Raw genomic sequence first — 21336 nt, 5'->3', positions numbered from 1 at the left:
ACCTGAAGTGAAACTCTCTCTTTAAAGAACACATGTGGCGCCAGGGAACTTGTGTGGGAATCCCCGCCTGACATCCCTGAATGGTCACCTCATGGGGCCCCCTGAACAGTTGTGGGAGCCCTGATCAATAACAGGACGTGGAGGTGGGTCCTGCCACTGTCCTGTCCTGGGCAGGGGAAACACTTCAACTCCGAGGTCAGGCTGGTCGGGATGCCTGCTGTGAGGTTGGCAGGCCCTGGCTATTCACCGGCCTAGGAATCACCACCTAGGACCCTCGCAGGAGCCACAAGAGCACCCAGAAGTTGTCTGTGGTTGTGGGTTCCCAGGGTCACCCACGGGGGCACTTGCTGGCAGGGTGAGAGATCTGGTGACGGATGTGAATATTCTTCTTTAATTTACTTTTTTTTCTTTTTTGGAAAAAAAGTGATGCATGTTCATTGTAGGAAATATAAAGACAAGCAAATTGATAAATAAAATGACCCATTTCTTTAACAGTAAAGGTAGCCGGTGCCACATTTTTATGATGTAAGGCAGACTATTCTCTCTTTATATGGCATTACCTTATCACATATATGGTGTACCATGCACTATACCATGTATATATCCATTCTCGAACATGTGGTTCTCTTGATTTCCTCAGCTAATCACTAGGGTCCTCATCTGTCCTTATATTCAGGAAGTGCAGGAACTCATCTTAAGGCCCCTCCCTCTCCCACCGTCCGTTAAGACCAAGGGCTCATTCAGTCCAAAGAGATCCAGAGATACCTTCAAACACCGGGAGATGACGAGGTGGTGTCTGATTGGTCCTCTGCAGCTTGTTTTTCTCGCTGCTGCGTGGCTCCACTGTTAACAACCATTTATAGCTCTGTGATGTCTCCACAGATGTAGACTCTTATCACTACCATTTCACTGAGGAGCCTCATGCTTGGGCTCTGAAGTCACAGCTCTCTAAGCCATGGGCCCTAGAACTGCAGTGTGAGGACTCACTTGTGCTCAGCCCCTGTTCTCCCAGAACTGGCCAAGCCCCATGAACCTCCGGCTCCTGGGATGAGCTAGAGACCTGAGCGTGGCATCTTTGCCCTTCCTGTTTTGGGGACCTTTGGAATCTCCTCCTGCCAATGAAACATGGTGAGGGCTACCAATTTTCCTCCTAATTTTAAATCTTAAAGAAAACATGTAGGGGTCCAGGTTACTTCCTTCTTAGAAGATCCTGGGGTTCCTTAGGCAAATTGATCCTTCTCTGCCCAGAAACTAGTTCTACCTACCAAGGAATATTGATCAGGCTTCAAAAAAACGTAATTACTTTGTTCTCCAAGGAACATGTCACAAAATTCAGATTTCCTTCAAGATGGCAAATATGACAAACTCAGTGGATATCTGTATGATTGTTGTTTGATCTGGCTGCCTAGACAGAGAACCAACAGGCAACCCTGGCACATGGTTACATGAAGCTTTCCTTTGGGACCCAATTTTATTAAATCCACTCATCTCCCACCTGAGAGCTGTCCAATAGCTGTGGCAACCCTCCTACATCAGGGGGCACTGATGGAGTACCCTGATGGAGTTCAAACTACCACACAATTGCACTCATCTCACACACTAGCAAAGTAATGCTCAAAATTCTCCAAGCCAGGGTTCAATAGTACGTGAACCATGAGCTTCCAGATGTTGAAGCTGAACTTAGAAAAGGCAGAGGAACCAGAGATCAAATTGCCAATATCTGCTGGATCATCAAAAAAAAAAAAACAAAAAAAAAAACAAGAGAGTTCCAGAAAAATATCTACTTCTGCTTTATTGACTATGCTAAAGCCTTTGACTGTGTGGATCACAATAAACTGTGGAAAATTCTGAAAGAGATGGGAATACCAGACCACCTGACCTACCTCCTGAGAAATCTGTATGCAGGTTAAGAAGCAACAATTAGAACTGGACATGGAACAACAGATTGGTTCCAAATTGGGAAAGGAGTATGTCAAGGTTGTATATTGTCACCCTGCTTATTTAACTTATATGCAGAGTACATCATGCAAAATGCTGGGCCGGATGAAGCGCAAGCTAGAATCAAGATTGCCGGGAGAAATATCAATAACCTCAGATATGCAGAGGTTACACCACCCTATGGCAGAAAGTGAGGAAGAACTAAAGAGCCTTTTGATGAAAGTGAAAGAGGAGAGTGAAAAATCTGGCTTAAAACTCAACATTCAGAAAACTAAGATCATGGCATCTGGTCCCATCAGTTCATGGCAGATAGATGGGGAAACAGTGAGAGACTTTATGTTTTGGGGCTCCAAAATCACTGCAGATGGTGACTGCTGCCATGAAATTAAAAGGCACTCCTTGGAAGAAAAGCTATGACCAACCTAGACAGCATTTTCAAAAGCAGAGACATTACTTTACTGACAAAGGTCCATCTAGTCAAAGCTATGGTTTTTCCAGTAGTCATGTATAGAGGTGAGAGTTGGACTATAAAGAAAGTTGAATGCTGAAGAATTGATGCTTTGCACTGTGGTGTTGGAGAAGACTCTTGAGAGTCCCTTGGACAGCAAGGAGATCCAACCAGTCCATCCTAAAGGAAATCAGTCCTGAATATTCTTTGAAAGGACTGATGCTGAAGCTGAAACTCCAATACTTTAGCCACCTGATGGGAAGAGGTGACTCATTGGAAAAGACCCTGATGCTGGGAAAGATTGAAGGCAGGAGAAGAAGGGGACGACAGAGGATGAGATGGTTGGATGGCATCACCAACTCAATGGACATGAGTTTGAGTAAACTCCGGGAGTTGTTAATGGACAGGAAGGCCTGGCGTGCTGCAGTCCGTGGGTTCACAAAGAGTCACACATGACTGAGCAACTGAACTGAACTGATGGAGTACCCAGCTCAGCATTTTTAATCATCAGTTTAAAAAATGAAAATTCTTCCAAATCTCAGAGCTGAGGAACTGGATCTGAATAATAATTATGTGTGTGTAATTGAGACACTCTTCCTTCAAATCACATCCCATGTCTTATCATGTCCTCCCACTCAAGTTCGAGCTACTCTCACTGCTCTTCTAGACAGGTGTGGTCTCTCAACTCTTCTCTCTGCTTCCACGTGGTCCCCTCTAGAGTCTGTTTCTCACGTGGCAGGCCAGAGTGCGCTGCTCGCAGTTCCCCAGTACCTTCCCACAGCATGCTAGAAGAATATCCACTCTCTCCGCTTTGGTGTGAAGGCTCCACCCCGTGAACCCGGCGCACCTGCCCAGCCTCCCCTCCCCCTCCTCTCCAGCCACAGTGCCTTTTCGCTCTGCCGTGAATAGCCCCAACCTCTTTCTTCCTCAGGACCTTTACATGTGCTTTCTGTTCCTCCTGGAACATTCTTCCTCTGTTTTTCCATTCAGTCCCCTCCCTTGATTCATTCAAGTCTTTGCTCAAAAGTCACTTTTTCAGAGAGGTCTTTAAAAATAGACACTGCTCCCTACCACACCCCACCTCCCTTCATCCTGCTCCATCTCTGGATCTCATGTGGTTTTTCTTCATAATTCTTACTATGAAGCCCTCATTTTTATATCTTACTGATTTGTTTTCTTATTTCTTGCCTGGTTTCCTGGCCAAAGTTCCTTCAGAGCAGGAAGTCCCATGTCTGCCCTTTCTATACGGAATCCATTGGCCCTAGAACAGCACTTGGCACACAAGAGATGCTTCATAGATGTGTGTCTTACAAATGCCCAGAAACTAGTTCTTTGAGCGCAGGGAGGCTCAAAGCACCAGAATGGCTCTAGGGTGGGAAGATGAGATTTATGGAGATAGAACATAAGTAGTGAAATGGTTTGTCTGCATGGAGGACACTAAGCCCAGGGATGCACATTTACAGACACAGACACCAGCAATGAAATGGTAGACAGAAATATAGTTATATTTCTTTCCTGAAACTAAAAACTGATTTGGGTCTGTGCTCAGCAGAATCTGCTCTACCTTTGGGTGTTCTGGTCCTACAGGGCTAAGTTAGTCTTTGCCAACTGCACAGGCAGACTCTTTAGGAGAAATTAGTCTGTGAGAAAGAAGTCTTATTTCTTTCTTTTCTTATTTTGATTTTGGAATAGAGTTGCTTTACACTGCTGTGTCAGTTTCTGCTATATAGCAAAGTGAATCAGCTATATGTGCGTGTGTGTGTGTGTCTATATATAGTTATTTTGTTCAGTGGCTCAGTCATGTCTGACTCTTTGTGATCCCATGGACTGCAGCACGCCTGGCTTCCCTGTCCTTCACTGTTTCCCGGAGTGTGCTCAAACTCATGTCTGCTGAGTCGATGGTGCCATTTAACCATCTCATCCTTTGTCGCCCCCTTTTCTTCCTGCCCTCAATCTTTCCCAGCATGAGGGTATATATCCCTTGTTTTTCTGGATCTCCTTCCCATTTAGATCACCACGGAGCACTGAGCAGAGTTAGTTCCCTGTGCTGTATAGCAGTCTCATTAGTCATCTATTTTATACATAGGAGTGTATATATGTCAATCCCACTCTCCCAATTCATCCCCAGTCTGGTTTCTGGGTGACCTACCTTGCTTAGTGGAGCCTCCTGAAGGGCTCTAACTTTTTGGATTTAAAAACAGGCTTGGTAAGAAATTTGAATAGGTTTTAACCAGATAATTTTGTCCAATCTGACACTGGCTGGGGTCATTCACTTGTCTGTAGCCAGCTGATATCTAACATGGGCTGGAAAGACTTTGAAGGCTTCACTCACATGCCTGGTTTCTTGGTCCTGCTCTATGTGTGGCTGCCTGGACTTCCTCACAGCATGGTGGCCTCCAGCTATTTGGAGGGAGCAGCAGTCCCAGCACTGCGTTCTAATTGTGACTGTGTTACTTACTAGCTTTGGAACCCTGGGCAAATCATTTCAATTCTCTCAGCTTAAACTTCCTCATCTGTGAAACGAGGATGATAATACATGTCTTAGAACATTGCTGTGGGGATTTAAAGTGACACATGTATCCCAGGAAAATAGAATCCCAGAACTCCAGGATCCAGGCATTTGCAAGGACAGAGAGAGAATAGCTTTTCTTTTCCTTTCCTTTCTACTTATGGGACAGTGATCTTAGACCAGATGTGTGATCTGGTGCTCGTGCAAGAAAAATTGCTATTTCAAAGCTCTGATGATTCTTTGTGTTGTTTGGGAGTAGAGCCCAGGGTGGAAGCTCACATAAAGAGCCCTCTGCGGTTGTTGAAGGCAATGTACAGGGGAGTGAGGCAGAGCACCAAGGGGACCGGGAAATACCCTGTGTAATAACACAAGAGAACATGTCTGTTTCCCGGCCCTGGAATGCAAAGGAAAGAGATAAGGGAAGGCTCACAAGGGGAGGTTGAGATCCCAGATGCGTGGAGAGTTAGCAAGAGATGCTGTCTGGCCTGATGTGTGATATTCCACTTCAGTCTGCTCTCTGATCGGTGACTGCCTCCATGAACACAGACTTTCGGGAAAAGCTTTCTGTCAGTGCTGTGTGGAGGCCTAAGGAGAAGGGGCCATGTCCACTCAACACTGGAAAAGGAGAGAGGACAGCATCTCAGGAGGTGGATGGTGAAAGAGGCCAAGAAATGAGTGGATAACAGGAGTCTGAAGAGTTGCCTCCACCTGGGAAATTCTGGAAAAGATAACTAGATCTCTCTAACTTAGTATGGCTAGGTACAAGCTCAGACTGTTACACTGGGGGAAGCTGAGCCAGGAAGCTCGTAGAGTTGGGGATATTCTGGTTATGTACATAAAAAACTCGACCCACAGATGACTTCCCTTCATTGGTGACTTCTCTTACACGGCATTCTAGTAACCTGCTAAGGGAAATAAAGCTTGGCCTGACAACTGCCATTCATACCCAGGTCTAAGTCTAAGGTCTTCAGTTTTACACCATTCAGCCTTTCCTTCAAGTACTGTATATTTGTGACTTTTTTTCTTTTTTTAGAATTCTAGAGCTAAATTAAAGACACAGTGGCAGCTTATAGCTAAGTTGAATGGTGACTCACTCTAGGTCACCAGAGGCAAGGCAGGGCATTCTTAGGGCTGGCTGAGGATTGCCCAAGTACACTTTCACTTGAGGTCAAGTCTCCAGTGATTAGCAGGCTCTAAAGTCCTTCTCTGTTCCAGCTATTTTAAAATCTTGTTTATATGCTAATCTTACTCCATCCTTAGCTGACCTTCTACCATCTGTCAGGTAAATAAGTGACCATAATAGGAAAATAACCCAGAAATGTAAATGAAAAAAGACAGAGTGTGAGTGAGCAGAAACCAGCTTAGCAGAAACATAAATTCCTGTTCAGAGCCACCTTGTCTAGTATCTAAGCTCACACCTTTATTTTTTATTTACTCTGGCATGAGAAGGTTTTCTTGCATTAGTAATGATACTGTTAATGTTTTATAGGATGTGTTAATAGAAGTCATGGTCACATTGAAATCTTTCTTCATTAGATGGAGAACTCTTAGACTTATTGCCATGTCCCCTAAGTTTAAGCCAGACTACTTTCTACCCCTACCAAGGACTGGAGAATTCTCTGAGTGTGTTTAACTCCCTTCCTACTGTTAACATACACTATTCTATGTCCCTAAAGAGGTTTCAGAAAAGTCCTCAACCTTCTTGTCTTAACTGACACCCGGGATCTCCTCAAAATCTCAACTTCCTCTGCAATCCCCACTCACAGAGGCTGCTCATCCTTCGATATTCCATGCTGCAACCTCCCAGGAAAATAGTTGCACTTCTCCTGACTCTTACCTCACATTTTAAGGTTAATTCCTTTCCTTGTGCTCTTAATCCTGTTGCTTCCTGCCTTTTCTGGGACTTCACCACATCATTCATCCCCCTCCATCCTGTCTCTTCTACTTCTCTCTATCAACTTGCTCAAGTTACTTCTGATATCAGAAGCTTCCTTTGAATTCACATCTTCTTGCTCTCAACAACCTCTTCTTTCTTACTCATGCAGACTCTTTAGGGTAGGCTGGATTTTGTCTCTACTTCTTCATGTCCCCTCCCCGCCTCCTTTTTTTTTTTTTTTAACATCTTTCAACTTCCATCATTTCATTAAAATGATCAAGTTAAAATGATTGAACTATTTCAAATCCTAAAAGATGATGCTGTGAAAGTGCTGCACTCAATATGCCAGCAAATTTGGAAAACTCAGCAGTGGCCACAGTACTGGAAAAGGTCAGTTTTCATCCCAATCCCAAAGAAAGGCAATGCCAAAGAATGCTCAAAGTGCCGCACAATTGCACTCATCTCACACACTAGCAAAGTAATGCTCAAAATTGTCCAAGCCAGGCTTCAACAGTATGTGAACTGTGAACTTCCAGATGTTCAAGCTGGATTTAGAAAAGGCAGAGGAACCAGAGATCAAATTGCCAACATCCACTGGATTATCAAAAAAGCAAGAGAGTTCCAGAAAAGCATCTGCTTTATTGACTATGCTAAAGCCTTTGACTGTGTGGATCACAATAAACTGTGGAAAATTCTGAAAGAGATGGGAATACCAGACCACCTGATCTACCTCCTGAGAAATCTGTATGCAGGTCAAGAAGCAACAATTAGAACTGGACATGGAACAACAGATGGGTTCCAAATCAGGAAAGGAGTATGTCAAGGCTGTATATTGTCACCCTGCATCATGAGAAACACTGGGCTGGATGAAGCACAAGCTGGAATCAAGATTGTTGGGAGAAAATATCAATAACCTTAGATATGCAGATAATATCACCATTATGGCAGAAAACGAAGAAGAACTAAGGAGCCTCTAGATGAAAGTGAAAGAGGAGAGTGAAAAGGTTGACTTAAAACTCAACTTTCAGAAAACTAAGATCATGGCCTCTGGTCCCATCTTCATGGCAAATAGATGGGGAAACAATGCAAACAGTGAGAGACTTTATTTTTTTTTTTTGGCTTCAACATCACTGCAGATGGTGACTGCTGCCATGAAATTAAAAGACACCTACTGACCAACTTAGGCAGCATATTCAAAAGCAGAGACATTACTTTGCTGACAAAGGTCTGTCTATTTAAAGCTATGGTTTTTCCGGTAGTCATGTATGGATGTGAGAGTTGGACTATAAAGAAAGTGGCTGCTGCTGCTAAGTTGCTTCAGTCGTGTCTGACTCTGTGCGACACCAGAGACGGCAGCCCACCAGGCTCCCCCATCCCTGGGATTCTCCAGGCAAGAACACTGGAGTGGGTTGCCATTTCCTTCTCCAATGCATGAAAGTGAAAAGTGAAAGTGAAGTCGCTCAGTCATGTCCGACTCGTAGCGACCCCATGGACAGCAGCCTACCAGGCTCCTCCGTCCACGGGATTTTCCAGGCAAGAGTACTGGAGTGGGTTGCCATTGCCTTCTCCGAAAGAAAGCTGAGTGCTGAAGAATTGATGCTTTTGAACTGTGGTAGGGGAGAAGACTCTTAAAAGTCCCTTGGACAGCAAGGAGATCCAACCAGTCCATCCTAAAGGAAATCAGTCCTGAATATTCATTGAAAGGACTGATGCTGAAGCTGAAACTCCCATACTTTGGCCACCTGATGCGAAGAACTGACTCACTGGAAAAGACACTGATGCTGGGAAAGATCGAAGGTAAGAGTAAAAGGGGACGACAGAGGATGAGTTGGTTAGATGGCATCATCGACTCAATGGACATGAGTTTGAGTAAACTCTGGGAGTTGGTGATGCACAGGGAAGCCTGGCATGCTGCAGTCCATGGGGTCACAAAGAGTCGGACACGACTGAGCGACTGAACTGAAAATGACCAGTGGCCTCTTAACCACTATATCCAATGAGATGTTTAAGATCTTGTGTTTTGCTGTACTTCTATTGCATTTGATGTGGGCTTTTGAATTTCTTCCCTCTTGGCTTTCATGTAGTCTCACTCTTCTGGTTCTTCTTTGTGACACTTCCTCTGGATCTCCTGTGGATGGACACTCCTCTCTCTTCTTGCCCTTTGTATTTCAGTGTTCCTTAAAGGTTTCATCACTAGTTCAGCTCCCTTTTCATTTTACATAGTTCTTAGAGTCAGTGCACCCATTTTTATGGTTTACACTATCACCTTGCTGCTGATAATTCCTAAATCTCAGACTTCTTACCTGACTTTCAGATCCTTCTGTTGAATTGACTTGCTGGAAGCCTACACTGGGATGGTACTTAGACCCATCAAACCTGACACGGCTGTGCTGAAGTCATCATCTTTCTTACCAAACTTCCTCCTATGTTCTTTACCTGGATTGGTGGCCCGACCATTTATTATACTAGTCACTTAAGTAAGACATTTTAGGGCCATCTTGAACATCTTCCTTTCTTCGCTTCTCATTCAATCTCCCTCCAAATGTGGCTTTGCCTCCCATAGAGTTCTCTTCCTGTCCCATCCCCCAGCCACTTCTCGACTCTCTCCTAATCACAGCAATGATTCCTAACTGCTCTTCCTACAGCCATTGTTTATACCTCCTCCAGCTCATCTTCCAGACCTGGCAGATGATTGGACTTTATAATTAAGTTTGACTATAATATGCCCTTGACTGAATTCTGTCCGTGGTTCCCCAGTTTTTATTTACAGGATGAAGTGCACATTCCTTAACATAGCACGCACTGTTCATGAGCGACCCCTGCTGGCTTCTCCAGGCTTATTGCTGGTGTCCTCCTCACAATAAGTTGTTTTTGTTCCCTAGGCATGGCATGTTATTCCTGAACACGTGCGCTCACACACACACAAACACACCCACACCACCTTCTCTAAGTTGAATGCCATTTCTTTATTCTATCCGAAGACTGCCATTTCTACCATTACAGGGTGTGTGTGTGTGTGTGTGTGTGTGCGCTTAGTTGTTCAGTCGTGTCAGACTCTGCGACCCCATGGACTGCAGCACACCAGGCTTCCCTGTCCTTCACTCAGAGTTTGCTCAAACTCATGTCTATTTAGTCGGGAGGCTATGCAACCATCTCATCCTCTGTCGCCCCCTTCTGGAGCAGGTTACCATTTCCTCCTCCAGAAAATCTTCCTGATAAAGGGATGGAAGAACCCAGGTCTCCTGCACTGGCTGGCGGATTCTTTACCACTGAGCTACTGGGAAGCCCACCACTACAGCTCACCACATCATGTTGTGATTTTCAGTTTTTTGACCGACAAGAGCAGTGTTTTAATACCTGCGTGGCCATGACCAGGCCCTAGTAGGTATTTCTAGCTTATACTACAGATTGCTTAGTATTTGTTGAATGAATGAAGGGATGAGTAAACATATTCTCTAGGGAGTTAGTCTTCTGGATCCTGGGCCTCTCTGTAGCTTCAATTCAGAACATGAAGAGTGAGCTAACAACTGTGCCTGCAGATACCCCTGGGACCAACTTGTCACTGTTCCTGTATTTTACATCCTATTGTAATTCTCAAGTTGTTTTGTCGCTGCTTTGGTGTTTGAGTAATAGGAGGGTTTCTCCACGGATCTACATGCTGGAAACAGTAAAACCAACTTACAATTCTGGAATTACTTGCATAAAATTAACATATACATAAATAATACAGAAATAAATAAATCAATGTACAGGTTACCTCAGAACATATTGGTTGCTAATTTTCTTTCTTTCTTTTTTTTTTTTCTGTACCTCCTTATTCTCCTACTCAGTTGCTGGGTGGGAAGAGAGGAAATTCCTTGTCAAGAGAGGAAATTCTTGGAGCTGGAGGAGGGTGAGAGGCACTGCAAACCTTTCTTCTTCCTGGATTTTATAGAGTATTGAGTTAGGAGGAGTATCTTCTAGTTTAGAAATGTTTGTCTCTCTGTGTCTCCTACTTTTCCACAACCATCCTCCTCCCTACAGCCCCCGATACCCACCTGGGACCCACCACCCACACCCCGCCCCCTCCGGCCTGAACATTTGTGAAAATTTTAGAGCAAAGTTAGTCCTGGGCAAACTGAGGGAGATGTGAATTTGGATGCACTGGTCTGTGTTCTTTCCCTCCTTGCAACAAGAAAGGGAAACTAATTTCCCTCCCATCAGCAAAATTAGTAGCAGAATTTCAGGCCAGAGAGGGGAAAATGTATGAGGTAGGCAGACCTTTTGTTGATTAATGTCTTCAGACCACATTACAGAAGCAATTGCTTACTTGACCTATTAATCAAGAGAGGGAAACATTTGTCTTTGAGCACTAAGTGTTAAGATTCTTCAGACTTCCTGTATATTCCTTAGCTTCTTCCAATCACAAAGATTGCTCAAAGAAAACTGAGGGGCAGGGGCAGTAGTGATAAAATTATAGTGTTTTTTTTTGGTACCCAGGAAATTCTAAATGCAGGCTGGTCCTGAGGTTGCGAGACAATTCTAAACTGAGAAATACAGCGTGTGAGGACAAGGACAGCAAGGGACACTTGCTAATAAGTGGCAGGCTCTGTTCTTCCTCTTGTCATATGCTGTAGAAACATGAATCATGACCACATCTTTCCAGATCAGGGAGGGCCTCAGAGTGCCCCACAGATGCTCCCATGCCTGCTAACATACGCCTCGTCAGAAGGCCTGAGTGTGACTCTGAGCTGTCCAAATGCTCCTTCTCTATTTTGAGGGCACTGAAATGGAAAAAAAAAAAAGAAAAAAGAACACCAAGAATGTCCTGCAATGGAACCTAGGACTCTTAGGCTGCATTTCTTTAGCTACTTGATACAAAATAAAAGAAGTTGGAAGGATGCTAATGGACATTTCATGGATGCAGGTATTGATAGACAAACATGGATTGTGGATACATGAGATTTTCTCTTATATTTCAGGGTAGGAGACAGTGAGGGATGGAGTGGGAAATCTGAGGGCATATTCCTCCTTCTCCGTTCTTCCATGTTATCCTCAGCCTGCTCAAGAGATACCAGAAAGATGCAAACATAGAGGTATATTTCATCTAAAATAATTATTTTGTTTTTGGTTTTAGTTAGTTATGATCCTTCAAATAGGATGATCTTGTAAAAAGTGTTCAAAATATAGAGGAACCACAGAGTATGACCCACAAAATTCTTCATTTAGGAGATCCACAGATTTTAAAATAATTGATCAAGCTTCCCAGTTCATTTTATGAAGCAATCATAATTTTAATCTCCAGATCTTCACTAAGAACTAAACTAAAATAAAAAGTTTAGATTATCTGTATTTATAAATATAGGTATGTTAGGACTTTTCTGGTGGCTCAGAAGGTAAAGAATCTGCCTGCAATGCAGGAGACCCAGGTTTGATCCCTGGGTTGGGAAGATTCCCTGGAGTAGGAAATGGCAACACACTTCAGTATTCTTGCCTGGAGAATTCCATGACAGAGGAGCCTGGCAGGCTACAGTCCATGGGGTTGCAAAGAGTCAAACACAATAAATAAAAGTACAGGAATAAAATAAATAAATAAAATAAATATAGGTAGACGAATTTTAAATAAAATATTATTAGTTAGACTAGTTTGCAAATTCAGCTGATGGAGTCATAAAAGGGGGATAAAAAGGAAGAGGTGAATAAAAGATCCTAAAGAGAAGCTCTATTCATGTCATTATTTGGACCAGAGAAAGTCCTGGTGAATTAAATACATCAAGGGATGAAAAATAAGAAGGCTGCAGAATACAATGAAGCTATGTTGTCAAAATAATACATAGTAGTAGGTAACAGAAGTGAATTTGTAACCCAAATACTGATATATTTTTATGTCTACCATCCTATATGAAAATGAAAGCTGGTTGAACTAAGTATGAAAATGAATCAGTAGCATTTAAGGGTAGTGTGGTACAGTTTTAGTAATTAAAAGACTGGAGATCCAATCCAACTCAGTTACTAATTTGCCATGAGACCTCAGAGAAGTCACTTGACTTCATTGTGAAATGAGGTAGTTGATTTAAATCAGCACTTCTCAAACTTTGATATGCATATGAATCACCCAAGAATCTTGTTTAATGTGGACTCTGGTTCAGTAGGTCTAGGGCTGGCCTGAGAGCCTGCATTTCTAAAAAGCCTCTAGCAGCCAGTGCTGCTAATCTGCAGACCATGCTTTGAGTAGCAAGATGATCGCTATGTCTCTTCCAGTTCAATTGGACATGGCTTTATGATATGCTCTCTCACAGCTAAAAGCTTTCTGAATTATAGGAGTGAAGGTAAACCAGAACCAATGTAGTCAATAAGAACAAATTGAATGATGTGGGCATACCATTAGGATGAACCTAGCAGTGAAGTTTGACTCGGTGAGTAAGAGAGACACAGCCAAGTTATAATCAGAGAATGAATCCCAGTCTGAAAGATGTGACCAGAGAGAGAAAGAGCCATGGAGAGAGGTAGCCAAGAATCTTGTGAGAGGTAAAAGTGCTTGATGAAACAGCTCTCATGTTGCAAAGAAACAAAAGTGGTCAAATTACTGTTAGTTCCCTCTGAGTCTCCTCAGCTTCACTGGGATCACTGTGATCCCTGACACCCACTTCCTCATCCAATAGGTTCACTGAGATGAAAAGACAGACAGTGGGTTCAATGTGTATGTTACAGTGAATTCTGAAAATACCCTCAGATGCTGGCTGACAGACATCCTGGTCTGTGGCTCAGGGTCAGGCACCAGGAGGGGAGGACTCACAAAACATGTTTCAGGTTTGTTTGAGACCTGGGGCGGAGAGGGAAGTCATGGGGAGGACCCAGCAAGAGAAACACTCAACATGCCTTCAAAACCAGAAATCTTCCCTATTGTATTTATTCATTGGAAAATGACTTCAGCTTAATGGCAATAATGATTTAGTAAGCCATTTATAGTAAGAAAAATTCCAAGAAGTAGATCGAGGCAGGCATTGTTAATTGCTGCTGCTGCTGCTGCTAAGTCGCTTCAGTCGTGTCCGACTCTGTGCGACCCCATAGACAGCAGCCCACCAGGCTCCCCCGTCCCTGGGATTCTCCAGGCAAGACCACTGAAGTGTGTTGCCATTTCCTTTTCCAATGCATGAAAGTGAAAGATGAAAGTGAAGCCGCTCAGTCGTATCCAACTCTTAGTGACCCCATGGACTGTAGCCCACCAGGCTTCTCCATCCATGGGATTTTCCAGGCAAGAATACTGGAGTGCGGTGCCATCGCTTTCTCCCATTGTTAACTAGTATGACAAAGAAAGAAGTCAATATTAGAAAGGTTACGACCATCCACTAGTTCATAGAACTCAGGTCTCTTTACTTCCAGTTAGTGGAGTTCCCTCTACAGTGTTGTATGTCTAGCACCACACATATTTAATCATATTGCACTTTGACATTTCTCTCATACTCTGGTCGGAGAAGGCGATGGCACCCCACTCCAGTACTCTTGCCTGGAAAATGCCACGAACGGAGGAGTCTGGTAGGCTGCAGTCCATGGGGTCGCGAAGAGTTGGACATGACTGAGTGACTTCCCTTTCACTTTTCACTTTAATGCATTGGAGAAGGAAATGGCAACCCACTCCAGTGTTCTTGCCTGGAGAATCCCAGGGACAGAGGAGCCTGGTGGGCTGCCATCTATAGGGTCACACAGAGTCGGACACGACTGAAGTGACTTAGCAACATACTCTGGTAGCCTTATATATCAATTATAGTTAGAAAATTACCAGATGTTTTGTTTCAGTATTTGGTAGCAGAATGTTTTAGAAAATGGTCTACCATATTGATGGAGTGACACCTGGTCCCAATCCCAGAGTATTATTCTGTTCTTCTTTGCTGACAAATTTTATTTACTTTTCTCTGAGAATCCATTTTGTTCAGCAGAGACTGGGCACTTTCCTAGCCTTACTGCACTGAATCTTGACTGATAAGCCCATCAAGATGGTGCCACTTGGCAAGTGATAGGCAAGTTAAGCTAGGGCATATGATGAAATTATGACCAATGAAGTGTGAAGGGCAGTTGCCTCTGCTTTTTAAAAAGGGACATGTAATAGAGATAGTCATTTTTCTGTGTCTGGACTTCGTCTAAACAGGTGATGCCTAGGATTGTGGTAGCATTTTAAAACCATGAGGGGAAGACATTTGACCTAATAGAGATAGTAAAGAAGAAAAGTGGAAAAAATCTGGGTTCTTGATGTCACTGAAGCACTGAATCAATTGCCCTATTTTTGGATTTTTAGCTGAGATTTCTTTTATTTTCAGCTATAAGCACTTTAATGCATATGGAGAGAATGGAGTAATTCTGTAACAATTGTCATCAAATGACCAGATGGGAAAACAATGGAAACAGTGACAACCTTCATTTTTATGGCCTCCAAAAATCAGTGCAGAAGGTGACTGCAGCCATGAAAAAAAAAGACACTTGCTCCTTGGAAGAAAAGTTATGATCAACCTAGACAGCATATTCAAAAGCAGAGACATTATTTTGCCAGCAAAGATCCGTCTGGTCAAAGCTATGGTTTTTCCAGTAGTCAAGTATGGATGTGAGAGTTGGACTATAAAGAAAGCTGAGCACTGAAGAATTGATGCTTTTGAATTGTGGTGGGGGAGAAGACTCTTGAGAATCCCTTGGACTGCAAGGAGATCCAACCAGTTCATCCTAAGGGAAATCAGTCTTGAATATTCATTGGAAGGATTGACGCTGAAGCTGAAACTGTAATACTTTGGCCACCTGATGTGAAGAACTGGCTCATTGGAAAAGACTCTGATGCTGGGAAAGACTGAAGGTGGGAGAAGAAGGGGACGACAGAGGATGAGATGATTGGATGGCATCACCGACTCAACGGGCATGAGTTTGGGTAAACTCTGGGAGATGGTGATGGACAGGGAGGCCTGGTGCGCTGCATTCCATGGGGTTGCAAAGAGTCAGACACAACTGAGCGACTGAACTGAACTGAACTGACCAGAGTTGGAATTTCAGCTGTGTCACCAACTAGCTTTGCGGCAATGGACAATGACTTTCTCTACGAGAGCCTAATTCCATGTAAAGATGGAGATAAAATATTTCTGAAGTATTTCACAAGCTGTAATGTGAACTGTGGAAGCACCTGAGACTTGTTGCTGTTATTATTGCTGTCATCTTTATTAATGTTATGTGATGTAAATAATAACAGCATCATAATCAGACTCCATTATAAGCAATCTGCAATGAGAACGTGTAGAACTGTTTCACTCTTTTTAAAAAAATCACTGCATCCTGAGATATTTGTACTTTCCTTTTCTTGCCTTTCTCTTAAGGGGAAAAAGCCAAGCTGTTCCTGTTAGGGGTAGGGGCCTTAATGGATTAGGAAGTTACATCTCAGGGTTAGCAAAAGGATGCTTATCAGACTGCTTTGGGACTAACGCTCCATGAGCATGTTTCCAGGGATTTCAATGCATATGTGGGGCTACAACACACACCAGGTAATTTTTCTCTTCACTTTCCTTCTCATTAAGAAGTGAAAAGCTCCACAAATTTCAAGTGAAAGGTCAAGTCTCTTATGTATGGAAGAGAAATAAATCTGGGAGTCTGTTTTGTATTATGAGAATACTAGTTACCCAAGTAGAAGTTTGCCTTCTTCCATTCCATTGTTTCCATCCTCCCCCAAATCTCTGCCCCAACAAAATCACTTTTTTGGTGATTTACTATGTTTATTTTAATTTCATATTAGTTACTGTACAATATTATAAAAGTTTCGCAATATGGTGATTCACAATTTTGAAAGGTTATACTTTATTTATAGTTATAAAATATTGGCTATATTCCCTGTGTTATACAGTATATCCTTGTAGTTTATTTTGTACCTAATGGTTTGTGCCTCTTACTCCTCTACCCCTTTTTTGCCCCTCCTCTCTTCCCTCTCCCCGGGGTAACCACTGGTTTGTCGTTTACATTGTATTTACTAGTTTGTTGTAGTTTTTAGATTCCAAATATAAGTGACATCATATGGTATTTGACTTTCTCTGAATGACTTATTTCACTTAGCATAATGTCCTCCAAGTCCATCTATGTTGCTACGAATGGCAACATTTTGTTCTTTTTATGGCTGAGTAGGATTCCATTGAGTGTGTGTGTGTGTGTGTGTGTGTGTGTATATATATATATATATATATATATATATATATATAGTAAGTAATGCTGCTATGAACACTGGGGTGTGGGAATCTTCTAGAATTACTGTTTTTGGTTTTCTTCAGATATATACCCAGGAGTGGAATTGCTGGGTCATATGGTAGTTCTGTTTTTAATTTTTTGAGAAACTTTCATATTGTTTTCAATAGAATCTGTACCAATTCCACTCCAGTGTTCTTGCCTAGAGAATCCCAGGGACGGGGGAGCCTGGTGGGCTTCCATCTGTGGGGTCGCACAGAGTCGGACACGACTGATGTGACTTAGCAGCAGCAGCAGCAGCAGTGTACTAGGATTCCTGTTTGTCCACATCCTCGTTGACATTTGTTATTGACAAATGTTGGCAGGCGGATTCTTTACCATTGAGCCACCAGGGGAGCCCATTGGTAATATTGTTGATATCATTGGTGATATTGGCCTGTAAGTTTCTTTCTTGTGTGATATCTTTGTCTGCTTTTGGTATCAGAGTCATGGTGGCCTTGCAGAATGAGTTTGGAAGTTTTCCTTCCTCTGCAATTTTTTTTGAATAGTTTCAGAAGGAGGTGTTACCTCTTCTCTAAATGTTTGGTAGAACCCACCTGTGAAGCCACCTGGTCCTGGACTTTTGTTTGTTGGGAGTTTTAAAATTACTGGTTTAATTTCATTTTTGGTAATTTTTCTGTTTCTTCCTATTTCAGGCTTGGGAGATTGTACCTTTCTCAGAATTTGTCCATTTCTTCTAGGTTGTCCATTTTATCAGCATACCAGCAAAATCACTTTTTAAGCAGTCCTCAAACACTGAAAGAGAGGCTTGGTTTATAGCTTTAGTCATTTTATTCTCCTTTTTTTTAACAACAGTAAGGGCCAGAGAAGCTCTGCATTTTGTGTGTATTTATGTTGGAGATGACCTTTTGTTTCTGTTTGAAAATAGTAATGTGATTCTGATGAGTATGTCAGCTGGGGGGGCACTTTCAGAAATGTTTGCTATTGAAACTCTGGAGAGGAGAGGAACTAGGCTTGGATGCTTGTAATGAGGAGGAGTAACCCATGGGATGGTTGCTTGGCCCAGTTCCAGCCCAGAACCCACTATTTTTCATGGAAGGTCAAGAAATTAGGAGTTAAGCCTATGGACATCTGCCTGGAGTGGTATTACCAAATTGGTGTTTCTCCTCTGGAGGTTCAGTTTCAAATTTAATTAGCTAGCTAATGATAGTAAATTACTATAATTAATTGATGAATGCTAAAGTGCTTTGACTAAAAAGCAGTATGCATAATTTTGAAGGCAGTTAATTTCTTGTCTAACTTTGAGAACTAATCTAGGGGAGAGACTTTTATTATAATAATAATAATAATATTTTTCATGGTTTGCACTGAAACTCCTGGTCTGGAACCCTGCCTTAGGGAAGCATCTCATATAGTCTCTCATTTTCCACTTAGTTAAAAGAAATGTTCTTTTGCCAGAGGTATCCCTGGAGGAAGAAGGCCTTGTGAGAGACCCATTAGTATGTCTTTAAAGTCCAGTGGGTAAGAACAGAAAAGTAAATAAGCAGATATTATCCAGGAAGATAAATGCTGTGGTGAGCAGATATCCAGGGAGCTATAGGGTCACAGGAAAGTGTCTGAGAAGTGTGCTGGTGGAGGTGAGAGCTCCTAGTGAAGGATGAACAGGAGTTCCTCGGCAGAGGTGGGGGAAGGGGGTGTCAGAAAGCTAATCTAGCAGGGAGAGTAACATGAAAATGTGTGTATGTGTATGTGTGAGAGAAAAAGCACATTTGAAGAACTACAAGTAGAGTGTGGCTTTGGAAGAGCAGCAAGAGGTATAATTAAAAGGGTAGGGGCTTTTATTTAAGGAAGGTAAATTGAACAGATACGTTATATTTCCCCCTGACAAAATTAAAAGATGTTTTAAAAGATGACAATGGGATTTTTATAAATATATAAACCATAAGAACAACAGGGAAAACAAACAGGGAAAACACAAGCATAACAAAACTTTAGGAGCTAGATAATAGATGGAAGAGTGGTAATTGATCAACATACTAGAGAAAGTGGAACCCTAGTGTTAAGTACGGAGAAGGCGATGGCACCCCACTCCAGTACTCTTGCCTGGAAAATCCCATGGACAGAGGAGCCTGGTAGGCTGCAGTCCATGGGGTCGCTACTAGTCGGACACGACTGAGCGACTTCACTTTCACTTTTCACTTTTCACTTTCATGCATTGGAGAAGGAAATGGCAACCGGCTCCAGTGTTCTTGCCTGGAGAATCCCAGGGACGGGGGAGCCTGGTGGGCTGCCGTCTATGGGGTCTCACAGAGTCGGACACGACTGAAGCGACTTAGCAGCAGCAGCAGCAGCAGTGTTAAGTAAGCAGTGGGGACAACTATGAATAAATAGGAAGCCAATCTGAATCACAGATTGTCCCCCAAAGTCTCAGGAATCAAAGGTAACAGACTCTGGAAGTAGAAGTAAAGGAGGATAGAAAATGAGGAGAAGTGGTTCAATTTACTTTAAAGAGTTAGACCCCCCACATCATCTCCCTGTCTGTATAAGAAAATGACTTCCCACTTCCACTCTGACAGAAGACTAGAGAGTTGTTCTCTCTAGAGGATAAAATGGACGCCACATTGAATCAAGTATGGGAATATCGTATTGAAAATACAGTGAGTTAGTAAAAGTTGACATACTGAGATTGAGACATCCTCAGTCTTCAGCTTTTACCAGGCTCTCAGAATTTTGAAAACCACATCTTTATCCTTCAAGAAAGAGATGAAAAGAGCCTTCTCTGAAAATATGACCAACCCAAGAAAAATGATCTAAAGATACTGACATAAGGGCTTCTGCAGGGAGCCTGGTGAGATATCAACAATGAAGTTTATCTATAGGCAGTTTCTTTTTTTTTTTTTTTTAAATTTTATTTTATTTTTAAACTTTACATAACTGTATTAGATTTGCCAAATATCAAAATGAATCCGCCACAGGTATACATGTGTTCCCCATCCTGAACCCTCCTCCCTCCTCCCTCCCCATTCCATCCCTCTGGGTCGTCCCAGTGCACCAGCCCCAAGCATGCAGTATTGTGCATCGAACCTGGACTGGCAACTCATTTCATACATGATATTTTACATGTTTCAATGCCATTCTCCCAAATCTTCCCACCCTCTCCCTCTCCCACAGAGTCCATAAGACTGTTCTATACATCAGTGTTTCTTTTGCTGTCTCGTACACAGGGTTATTGTTACCATCTTTCTAAATTCCATATATATGCGTTAGTATACTGTATTGGTGTTTTTCTTTCTGGCTTACTTCACTCTGTATAATAGGCTCCAGTTTCATCCACCTCATTAGAACTGATTCAAATGTATTATTTTTAATGGCTGAATAATACTCCATTGTGTATATGTACCACAGCTTTCTTATCCATTCATCTGCTGATGGACATCTAGGTTGCTTCCATGTCCTGGCTATTATAAACAGTGCTGCGATGAACATTGGGGTACTCGTGTCTCTTTCCCTTAGGCAGTTTCTTTAATGAAGTAAAATTGATAAGAGGCCTAATACACCAAGGATGTTTACATAATTGGACAAGAGTTTGGAGCTGAATTAGTGATGATTACATGAAAAAAAGAATTAAGGCTTTGTTTACAGAAATCTAAGTGAATAAACAAACAAGAAAAAGACCACAATTATTTCCAGGGAAAACAGAAAATTGTTCAGGAAAGGAAAGGTCATTAGAGCATATTATACGGCTCAGTTATTAAATGTGTTTACATAGTTATAATAATATAAATAGAATATCCTACAAAAATTCTAAATTGTAAGTAAGATGGATGGAAAGTGTATGTTGGGAACAGGAGTGTGTGTGAGAGACAACATCCCATCTTTATTTTCCATAGTAGTTAATGGATTATGTCTAAAGATAGAAAAATCAGGAAGCAGTAATATAGTGACATTCTTCATCAAACTAAGAAACACAGGAGAAGAGGAATTATGAGAGAAGGCAACAGATTTGTTATTGACACGTGGTATCTGTGAAACAGCCAAGTGGAGTTGCCTCCTAAGCAGCTGGCTCTAGGGGTCCAATGCTATCCAGTTTCAGTAAAGGTTCTTGGAGAGAATTAAGCCCGACAGGATATGATTTGAGTAACTGTTTTCTCAGTTCTCATCCAGGATGGTTGATACCTACTCCCATTCTAGATACATAGAAGTTAATTAATTACATACAATGGATGCATGAGAGCTTCTTGCCCTTATAGAAGTTAACTGAGAAGGGCTGGGTGGTATGGTGGGAAATGAGAGTTTGGAGTCCTTGCTAGAGGAGTAGATTAAATTGGCAAAGGACCAAGATCACCACTGCTGCTGCTGCTGCTGCTAAGTTGCTTCAGTCGT

This window comes from Bubalus bubalis, chromosome 5 (assembly GCF_019923935.1).
Source record: "Bubalus bubalis isolate 160015118507 breed Murrah chromosome 5, NDDB_SH_1, whole genome shotgun sequence".
In the NCBI taxonomy this organism is placed as follows: Eukaryota; Metazoa; Chordata; class Mammalia; order Artiodactyla; family Bovidae; genus Bubalus; species Bubalus bubalis.
The sequence above is the reverse complement of the archived record's forward strand: the minus strand, read 5'-3'. Positions refer to the sequence as shown.